The following is a 12,314-nucleotide window of genomic DNA, read 5'->3' as shown; positions in this document are numbered from 1 at the left end:
ATGCTCCATTCCCTTGCTATCAAAAGGATCCATGACCCCTGTCACCACAATACTCCATGAATATTTTCAGCCCAATGCTCTATGACCTTCTCATCACAATGCTCCATGACACCTGTCAGCACAGTGATCCATGATCTTTGTCATCATAATGCTCAAGAGAGTTGTCATCACAATTCTCTCTGACATTCGTCATCAGAATGCTCCTTGAAACATGTCATGAAAAGGCTCGAAGCACTTTTCATCACAATGTTCCATGCTCTTGTCATCACAATGCTCCTATACCCCTGTAATCACAATGCCCCATGCCCCTTTTCATCTCAATGCTCCATTACACCTGTCATCACAATGGACCATGCCCATCATCATAATGCTTCAGGCTATTGTCATCACAAGCAAATCAAAATGATCCATGACCTCTGTCATCACAAAGCTCCTAAGCCACTGTAATCACAATGTTCCATGCACCTTTTCATCTCAATGATCCATGACCCATGTCATCACAAAGCTGCATACCCTTGTCAGCACAGTTCTCCATGACCCATTGCATCAAAATGTGACTTGCGCTTGTAATCACAATGCTCCACAAACCTTGTCATCACAATGCTCCCTTCTCTTCCCATCACAAGGCCCCACGCCCTTGTCATCAAAATGCTCCATGACATTTGTCATCACAATAATCCATGAAACTTGTTAGACAAATGGTCCATGCTCTGGTCATCACAATGCTCCATGTCACTTGTCAACACAATTCTCTACATCTTTGTCATCACAATGCTCCATGACACTTCTCATCACAATGTTACAGGCTCTTGTCATCACAATTCTCCATGCCCTTGTCGTTACAATCCTACATGACCCATGTATCACAGTGTTCCATGCCCTTGTCATCACAATGCTCCATTGCCACTGTCATAACAATGCTCCATGACCCCAGCCATCACAATGTTCCACGGCCTTCTTATCACAAGGCTCCATAACCCTTGCAATCACAATACTCTAAGACCCCTGTTACAACAATGCTTCATGCCCTTGTCATCAAAATCTCCATGACACAGGTCATCAGAAGGCTCCATGGCCTTCTCATCACAATGCTCCAAGCCCTTGTCATCACAATGCTCCAAGAACCCTGTAATCACAATGCTCCATGCCACTTTTCATCTCAATGCTCCATGAACCCTGTCATCACAATGCACCATGCCCATCATCATAGTGCTTTATGCTATTGTCATCAGAATGAACTCAAAATGCTCCATGACCCCTGTCATCACAAGGCTCCAATCCGTTGTGATCACAATGTTCCATAACACTTGTCTCACAACGCCCCATGATGCTCGTCATCAAAATTATCCATGGTCTTCTCATCACAATGCTCCATGAGCTTTGGCATCACCATGCTCAATACACTTGTCATCACAATGGTACCTGACACTTGATGTCAATATGCTCTTGGAACCCTGTCATGTCAAGGCTCCATACGTTTTTCATCACAATGCTCCATGCCCTATTCATCATAATGCTCCAAGACCACAGTAATCACAATGCTCCATGCCGCTTTTCGTGAGAATGCTCCATGAGACTTGTCATCACATGGCTCCATGGTCTTCTCATTATAGCTCCAGGACATTGTCATCAAAATGCTCCATTCCCTTGTCATCACAATGCTCCATGACACCTGTCATCACAATATTCCATGAACATTTTCAGCCCAATGCTCCATGACATTATGATCACAATGCTCCATGACCCATGTCATCCCAATGCTCCATGACCACTCTCATCACAACGCTCCATGACTTCTGACAACACAATGATCCGAGACCCTTGTAATCAAAATTCTCCATAAAATTTGTCAACAGAATGATCCTTGGCCGTGTCATCTCAATGCTCCATGACCCCTGTAATCACAATGCTACGTGACGTTTGTCATCACAGTGCTCCATGACACTTGTCATATCAATGCTCCATGCCTTTGTCAGCAAAAGGCTACATGACATTTTCATCACAATGCTCCATTCACTTGTCATCACATTCCTCCGTTACCATTGTCATCACAATCCTCCATGCATCTTGGGTTCACATTGCTTCATGCCCTGGTCATCACAAAGATCCATGCTCCTTGAAATCAATATGATCCATGAACTCAGTCATCGCAATGCTCCAAACCCGTGTGATCACAATGTTCCATAACACTTGTCATCACAACGCTCCATGATGCCTGTCATCACAATACTCCATGCCCTTGTCATCTCAATGCTCCATGACCTTTGCCATCACAATGCTCAATACACTTGTTATCACAATGCTCCCTGACACTTGTCGTCGGAATGCTCCTTGAATCCTGTCATGAAAAGCATCCATGCCTTTTTCATCACAGTGATCCATGCCCTTTCCATCACAATGCTCCATGCCATTGTCATCACAATACTCCACAAGCTTGTCCTCAGAATGCTCCATGACACTTGTCATCACAATGCTCCATGACACCTGTCAGCACAGTGATCCATGATCTTTGTCATCATAATGCTCAAGAGAGTTGTCATCACAATTCTCTCTGACATTCGTCATCAGAATGCTCCTTGAAACATGTCATGAAAAGGCTCGAAGCACTTTTCATCACAATGTTCCATGCTCTTGTCATCACAATGCTCCTATACCCCTGTAATCACAATGCCCCATGCCCCTTTTCATCTCAATGCTCCATTACACCTGTCATCACAATGGACCATGCCCATCATCATAATGCTTCAGGCTATTGTCATCACAAGCAAATCAAAATGATCCATGACCTCTGTCATCACAAAGCTCCTAAGCCACTGTAATCACAATGTTCCATGCACCTTTTCATCTCAATGATCCATGACCCATGTCATCACAAAGCTGCATACCCTTGTCAGCACAGTTCTCCATGACCCATTGCATCAAAATGTGACTTGCACTTGTAATCACAATGCTCCACAAACCTTGTCATCACAATGCTCCCTTCTCTTCCCATCACAAGGCCCCACGCCCTTGTCATCAAAATGCTCCATGACATTTGTCATCACAATAATCCATGAAACTTGTCAGACAAATGGTCCATGCTCTGGTCATCACAATGCTCCATGTCACTTGTCATCACAATTCTCTACATCTTTGTCATCACAATGCTCCATGACACTTCTCATCACAATGTTACATGCTCTTGTCATCACAATTCTCCATGCCCTTGTCGTTACAATCCTACATGACCCATGTATCACAGTGTTCCATGCCCTTGTCATCACAATGCTCCATGCCCACTCTCATCACAATAATCCATGAAATTATTCAGAGCAGTGCTCCATGCCCTTGGCATCACAATGCTCCATTGCCACTGTCATAACAATGCTCCATGACCCCAGCCATCACAATGTTCCACGGCCTTCTTATCACAAGGCTCCATAACCATTGCAATCACAATGCTCTAAGACCCCTGTTACAACAATGCTTCATGCCCTTGTCATCAAAATCTCCATGACACAGGTCATCAGAAGGCTCCATGGCCTTCTCATCACAATGCTCCAAGCCCTTGTCATTACAATGCTCCAAGAACCCTGTAATCACAATGCTCCATGCCACTTTTCATCTCAATGATCCATGAACCCTGTCATCACAATGCACCATGCCCATCATCATAGTGCTTTATGCTATTGTCATCAGAATGAACTCAAAATGCTGCATGACCTCTGTCATCACAAGGCTCCAATCCGTTGTGATCACAATGTTCCATAACACTTGTCTCACAACGCCCCATGATGCTCGTCATCAAAATTATCCATGGTCTTCTCATCACAATGCTCCATGAGCTTTGGCATCACCATGCTCAATACACTTGTCATCACAATGGTACCTGACACTTGATGTCAATATGCTCTTGGAACCCTGTCATGGCAAGGCTCCATGCGTTTTTCATCACAATGCTCCATGCCCTATTCATCACAATGCTCCAAGACCACAGTAATCACAATGCTCCATGCCGCTTTTCGTGAGAATGCTCCATGAGACTTGTCATCACATGGCTCCATGGTCTTCTCATTATAGCTCCAGGACATTGTCATCAAAATGCTCCATTCCCTTGTCATCACAATGCTCCATGACACCTGTCATCACAATATTCCATGAACATTTTCAGCCCAATGCTCCATGACATTATGATCACAATGCTCCATGACCCATGTCATCCCAATGCTCCATGACCACTCTCATCACAACGCTCCATGACTTCTGACAACACAATGATCCGAGACACTTGTAATCAAAATTCTCCATAAAATTTGTCAACAGAATGATCCTTGGCCGTGTCATCTCAATGCTCCATGACCCCTGTAATCACAATGCTACGTGACGTTTGTCATCACAGTGCTCCATGACACTTGTCATATCAATGCTCCATGCCTTTGTCAGCAAAACGCTACATGACCTTTTCATCACAATGCTCCATTCACTTGTCATCACATTCCTCCGTTACCATTGTCATCACAATCCTCCATGCATCTTGGGTTCACATTGCTTCATGCCCTGGTCATCACAAAGATCCATGCTCCTTGAAATCAATATGATCCATGAACTCTGTCATCGCAATGCTCCAAACCCGTGTGATCACAATGTTCCATAACACTTGTCATCACAACGCTCCATGATGCCTGTCATCACAATACTCCATGCCCTTGTCATCTCAATGCTCCATGACCTTTGCCATCACAATGCTCAATACACTTGTTATCACAATGCTCCCTGACTCTTGTCGTCGGAATGCTCCTTGAATCCTTTCATGAAAAGCATCCATGCCTTTTTCATCACAGTGATCCATGCCCTTTCCATCACAATGCTCCATGCCATTGTCATCACAATACTCCACAACTTGTCCTCAGAATGCTCCATGACACTTGTCATCACAATGCTCCCTGACCCCTGTCATCACAAGGCTCCATGACACCGGTCCTCACAATGCTCCATGCCCATTATCATTACAGTGCTCCATGACACTCGTCATCACAATTATCCATTGTCTTCTCATCACAATGCTCCACGGTCTTGTCATCACAGTGCTCCATGCCCTGGTCCTCTCAATGCTCCATGTCCCTTGTCATCACAATTCTCCACGTCCTTGTTATCACAATGCTCCAAAACACTTCTCATCACAATGTTACATGCTCTTGTCATCACCATTCTCCATGCATTTGTAATCTAAATGCTCCATGACCCCTGTCATAGTTAGGTACATGCGGTTGTAATCACAGTGCTTCACGACGTTGTCATCAAACTTCTCAATGGCCCTTGTCATCACAATGCTCCATGCCCTTGTCATCACAATGCTCCAAGACCCCTGTCATAACAATGATCCATGACACTTTTCATCTCAGTGCTCCATGAACCCTATCATCACAATGCACCATGCCCTTCATCATAATGCTTCATGATGTTGTCATCACAATGAAATCCAAATTCTCCAAGACCTTTGTCATCACAATGCTCCAAACCCTTGTGATCACAATGTTCCATAACACTTGTCATCACAACACCCCATGACACTCGTAATCCCAATTATCCATGTACTTCCCATTACAATGCTCCATGAACTTTGTCATCACAATGCTCAATACACTTTTCATCACAATGCTCCCTAACACTTGTCATCAGGGTGCTCCTTGAACCCTGTCATGACAAGGCACCATGCCTTTTTCATCACAATGATTTATTCACTTTTCATCACAATGCTCCAAGACCCCGGTTATCACAAGGCTCCATGACGCTCCTCATCACAGTGCACCAAGACACTTGTCATCACAATGCTCCCTGACACATGTCGTCAGTATTCTCCTTGAACTCTGTCATGACAAGGCTCCATGCCTTTGTCATCACATTGAACCATGCCCTTTTCCACACAATGCTCCAAGATCCCTGTAATCACAATTCCTCTTGCCATTGTCATCACAAAGCTCCAAGATGCATGTCATCAGAATGTTCCATGGACTTCTCATCACAATGCACCATGCTCTTGTCATCACAATGCTCCAAGACAACTGTAATCACAATGCTCCATGCCCCTTTCCATCAGCTTGCTCCATGAGACTTGTCATCAAAAGACTCCATGGTCATCTCATCACAATGCTCCACGATATTGTCACCACAATGCACCATTCCCTTGTGTTCACAATGCTCCAAGAACATTTTCAGCCCAATCCTCCATGACCACTGTCATCACAACGCTCAATGACTCCTGACAACACAATGATCTGTGGCTCTTGTCATCAAAATGCTCCATGACTCTTCTCATCAAAATGGTCCATGCTCTTGTCATCCTAATGCTCTATGACCCCTGTTATCACAATGTTCCATGACACTTGTCATCACAATGCTCCATGCCTTTGTCAGCAAAATGCTACATGACCTTGTCATCACAGTGCTGCAAGACACCTGCAATCACAATGGTCCATGCCCTTGTCATCACAAAACACAATGACACAAATCATGAGAATGCTCCATCTAATTCTCATCACAATGCTCCTTGATCTTGTCATTACAATGCTCCAGGACCCTGTAATCACATTGCTCCATGACCCTTTTCATCAGAATGCTCCATTAGACTTGTCATCACAAGGCTCCATGGTCTTCTCATCACAATGCTCCAGAACCGTGTCATCACAATGCTCCAGAACCGTTTCATCACAATGCTCCATTCCCTTGCTATCAAAAGGATCCATGACCCCTGTCACCACAATACTCCATGAATATTTTCAGCCCAATGCTCTATGACCTTCTCATCACAATGCTCCATGACACCTGTCAGCACAGTGATCCATGATCTTTGTCATCATAATGCTCAAGAGAGTTGTCATCACAATTCTCTCTGACATTCGTCATCAGAATGCTCCTTGAAACATGTCATGAAAAGGCTCGAAGCACTTTTCATCACAATGTTCCATGCTCTTGTCATCACAATGCTCCTATACCCCTGTAATCACAATGCCCCATGCCCCTTTTCATCTCAATGCTCCATTACACCTGTCATCACAATGGACCATGCCCATCATCATAATGCTTCAGGCTATTGTCATCACAAGCAAATCAAAATGATCCATGACCTCTGTCATCACAAAGCTCCTAAGCCACTGTAATCACAATGTTCCATGCACCTTTTCATCTCAATGATCCATGACCCATGTCATCACAAAGCTGCATACCCTTGTCAGCACAGTTCTCCATGACCCATTGCATCAAAATGTGACTTGCGCTTGTAATCACAATGCTCCACAAACCTTGTCATCACAATGCTCCCTTCTCTTCCCATCACAAGGCCCCACGCCCTTGTCATCAAAATGCTCCATGACATTTGTCATCACAATAATCCATGAAACTTGTCAGACAAATGGTCCATGCTCTGGTCATCACAATGCTCCATGTCACTTGTCATCACAATTCTCTACATCTTTGTCATCACAATGCTCCATGACACTTCTCATCACAATGTTACAGGCTCTTGTCATCACAATTCTCCATGCCCTTGTCGTTACAATCCTACAAGACCCATGTATCACAGTGTTCCATGCCCTTGTCATCACAATGCTCCATGCCCACTCTCATCACAATAATCCATGAAATTATTCAGAGCAGTGCTCCATGCCCTTGGCATCACAATGCTCCATTGCCACTGTCATAACAATGCTCCATGACACCAGCCATCACAATGTTCCACGGCCTTCTTATCACAAGGCTCCATAACCCTTGCAATCACAATACTCTAAGACCCCTGTTACAACAATGCTTCATGCCCTTGTCATCAAAATCTCCATGACACAGGTCATCAGAAGGCTCCATGGCCTTCTCATCACAATGCTCCAAGCCCTTGTCATCACAATGCTCCAAGAACCCTGTAATCACAATGCTCCATGCCACTTTTCATCTCAATGCTCCATGAACCCTGTCATCACAATGCACCATGCCCAACATCATAGTGCTTTATGCTATTGTCATCAGAATGAACTCAAAATGCTCCATGACCTCTGTCATCACAAGGCTCCAATCCGTTGTGATCACAATGTTCCATAACACTTGTCTCACAACGCCCCATGATGCTCATCATCAAAATTATCCATGGTCTTCTCATCACAATGCTCCATGAGCTTTGGCATCACCATGCTCAATACACTTGTCATCACAATGGTACCTGACACTTGATGTCAATATGCTCTTGGATCCCTGTCATGGCAAGGCTCCATGCGTTTTTCATCACAATGCTCCATGCCCTATTCATCACAATGCTCCAAGACCACAGTAATCACAATGCTCCATGCCGCTTTTCGTGAGAATGCTCCATGAGACTTGTCATCACATGGCTCCATGGTCTTCTCATTATAGCTCCAGGACATTGTCATCAAAATGCTCCATTCCCTTGTCATCACAATGCTCCATGACACCTGTCATCACAATATTCCATGAACATTTTCAGCCCAATGCTCCATGACATTATGATCACAATGCTCCATGACCCATGTCATCCCAATGCTCCATGACCACTCTCATCACAACGCTCCATGACTTCTGACAACACAATGATCCGAGACACTTGTAATCAAAATTCTCCATAAAATTTGTCAACAGAATGATCCTTGGCCGTGTCATCTCAATGCTCCATGACCCCTGTAATCACAATGCTACGTGACGTTTGTCAATCACAGTGCTCCATGACACTTGTCATATCAATGCTCCATGCCTTTGTCAGCAAAACGCTACATGACCTTTTCATCACAATGCTCCATTCACTTGTCATCACATTCCTCCGTTACCCTTGTCATCACAATCCTCCATGCATCTTGGGTTCACATTGCTTCATGCCCTGGTCATCACAAAGATCCATGCTCCTTGAAATCAATATGATCCATGAACTCTGTCATCGCAATGCTCCAAACCCGTGTGATCACAATGTTCCATAACACTTGTCATCACAACGCTCCATGATGCCTGTCATCACAATACTCCATGCCCTTGTTGTCTCAATGCTCCATGACCTTTGCCATCACAATGCTCAATACACTTGTTATCACAATGCTCCCTGACTCTTGTCGTCGGAATGCTCCTTGAATCCTGTCATGAAAAGCATCCATGCCTTTTTCATCACAGTGATCCATGCCCTTTCCATCGCAATGCTCCATGCCATTGTCATCACAATACTCCACAACTTGTCCTCAGAATGCTCCATGACACTTGTCATCACAATGCTCCCTGACCCCTGTCATCACAAGGCTCCATGACACCGGTCCTCACAATGCTCCATGCCCATTATCATTACAGTGCTCCATGACACTCGTCATCACAATTATCCATGGTCTTCTCATCACAGTGCTCCACGGTCTTGTCATCACAGTGCTCCATGCCCTGGTCCTCTCAATGCTCCAGGTCCCTTGTCATCACAATTCTCCACGTCCTTGTTATCACAATGCTCCAAAACACTTCTCATCACAATGTTACATGCTCTTGTCATCACCATTCTCCATGCATTTGTAATCTCAAGGCTCCATGACCCCTGTCATAGTTAGGTACATGCGGTTGTAATCACAGTGCTTCACGACGTTGTCATCAAACTTCTCAATGGCCCTTGTCATCACAATGCTCCATGCCCTTGTCATCACAATGCTCCAAGACCCCTGTCATAACAATGATCCATGACACTTTTCATCTCAGTGCTCCATGAACCCTATCATCACAATGCACCATGCCCTTCATCATAATGCTTCATGGTGTTGTCATCACAATGAAATCAAAATTCTCCATGACCTTTGTCATCACAATGCTCCAAACCCTTGTGATCACAATGTTCCATAACACTTGTCATCACAGCACCCCATGACACTCGTAATCCCAATTATCCATGTACTTCCCATCACAATGCTCCATGAACTTTGTCATCACAATGCTCAATACACTTTTCATCACAATGCTCCCTAACACTTGTCATCAGGGTGCTCCTTGAACCCTGTCATGACAAGGCACCATGCCTTTTTCATCACAATGATTTATTCACTTTTCATCACAATGCTCCAAGACCCCGGTTATCACAAGGCTCCATGACGCTTCTCATCACAGTGCACCAAGACACTTGTCATCACAATGCTCCCTGACACATGTCGTCAGTATTCTCCTTGAACTCTGTCATGACAAGGCTCCATGCCTTTGTCATCACATTGAACCATGCCCTTTTCCACACAATGCTCCAAGATCCCTGTAATCACAATTCCTCTTGCCATTGTCATCACAAAGCTCCAAGATGCATGTCATCAGAATGTTCCATGGACTTCTCATCACAATGCACCATGCTCTTGTCATCACAATGCTCCAAGACAACTGTAATCACAATGCTCCATGCCCCTTTCCATCAGCTTGCTCCATGAGACTTGTCATCAAAAGACTCCATGGTCATCTCATCACAATGCTCCACGATATTGTCACCACAATGCACCATTCCCTTGTGTTCACAATGCTCCAAGAACATTTTCAGCCCAATCCTCCATGACCACTGTCATCACAACGCTCAATGACTCCTGACAACACAATGATCTGTGGCTCTTGTCATCAAAATGCTCCATGACTCTTCTCATCAAAATGGTCCATGCTCTTGTCATCCTAATGCTCTATGACCCCTGTTATCACAATGTTCCATGACACTTGTCATCACAATGCTCCATGCCTTTGTCAGCAAAATGCTACATGACCTTGTCATCACAGTGCTGCAAGACACCTGCAATCACAATGGTCCATGCCCTTGTCATCACAAAACACAATGACACAAATCATGAGAATGCTCCATCTAATTCTCATCACAATGCTCCTTGATCTTGTCATTACAATGCTCCAGGACCCTGTAATCACATTGCTCCATGACCCTTTTCATCAGAATGCTCCATTAGACTTGTCATCACAAGGCTCCATGGTCTTCTCATCACAATGCTCCAGAACCGTGTCATCACAATGCTCCAGAACCGTTTCATCACAATGCTCCATTCCCTTGCTATCAAAAGGATCCATGACCCCTGTCACCACAATACTCCATGAATATTTTCAGCCCAATGCTCTATGACCTTCTCATCACAATGCTCCATGACACCTGTCAGCACAGTGATCCATGATCTTTGTCATCATAATGCTCAAGAGAGTTGTCATCACAATTCTCTCTGACATTCGTCATCAGAATGCTCCTTGAAACATGTCATGAAAAGGCTCGAAGCACTTTTCATCACAATGTTCCATGCTCTTGTCATCACAATGCTCCTATACCCCTGTAATCACAATGCCCCATGCCCCTTTTCATCTCAATGCTCCATTACACCTGTCATCACAATGGACCATGCCCATCATCATAATGCTTCAGGCTATTGTCATCACAAGCAAATCAAAATGATCCATGACCTCTGTCATCACAAAGCTCCTAAGCCACTGTAATCACAATGTTCCATGCACCTTTTCATCTCAATGATCCATGACCCATGTCATCACAAAGCTGCATACCCTTGTCAGCACAGTTCTCCATGACCCATTGCATCAAAATGTGACTTGCGCTTGTAATCACAATGCTCCACAAACCTTGTCATCACAATGCTCCCTTCTCTTCCCATCACAAGGCCCCACGCCCTTGTCATCAAAATGCTCCATGACATTTGTCATCACAATAATCCATGAAACTTGTCAGACAAATGGTCCATGCTCTGGTCATCACAATGCTCCATGTCACTTGTCATCACAATTCTCTACATCTTTGTCATCACAATGCTCCCTGACACATGTCGTCAGTATTCTCCTTGAACTCTGTCATGACAAGGCTCCATGCCTTTGTCATCACATTGAACCATGCCCTTTTCCACACAATGCTCCAAGATCCCTGTAATCACAATTCCTCTTGCCATTGTCATCACAAAGCTCCAAGATGCATGTCATCAGAATGTTCCATGGACTTCTCATCACAATGCACCATGCTCTTGTCATCACAATGCTCCAAGACAACTGTAATCACAATGCTCCATGCCCCTTTCCATCAGCTTGCTCCATGAGACTTGTCATCAAAAGACTCCATGGTCATCTCATCACAATGCTCCACGATATTGTCACCACAATGCACCATTCCCTTGTGTTCACAATGCTCCAAGAACATTTTCAGCCCAATCCTCCATGACCACTGTCATCACAACGCTCAATGACTCCTGACAACACAATGATCTGTGGCTCTTGTCATCAAAATGCTCCATGACTCTTCTCATCAAAATGGTCCATGCTCTTGTCATCCTAATGCTCTATGACCCCTGTTA

This window comes from Mesoplodon densirostris, chromosome Y, assembly GCF_025265405.1.
Source record: "Mesoplodon densirostris isolate mMesDen1 chromosome Y, mMesDen1 primary haplotype, whole genome shotgun sequence".
NCBI classification, from domain to species: Eukaryota; Metazoa; Chordata; class Mammalia; order Artiodactyla; family Ziphiidae; genus Mesoplodon; species Mesoplodon densirostris.
Note: the sequence above shows the minus strand (reverse complement) of the source record.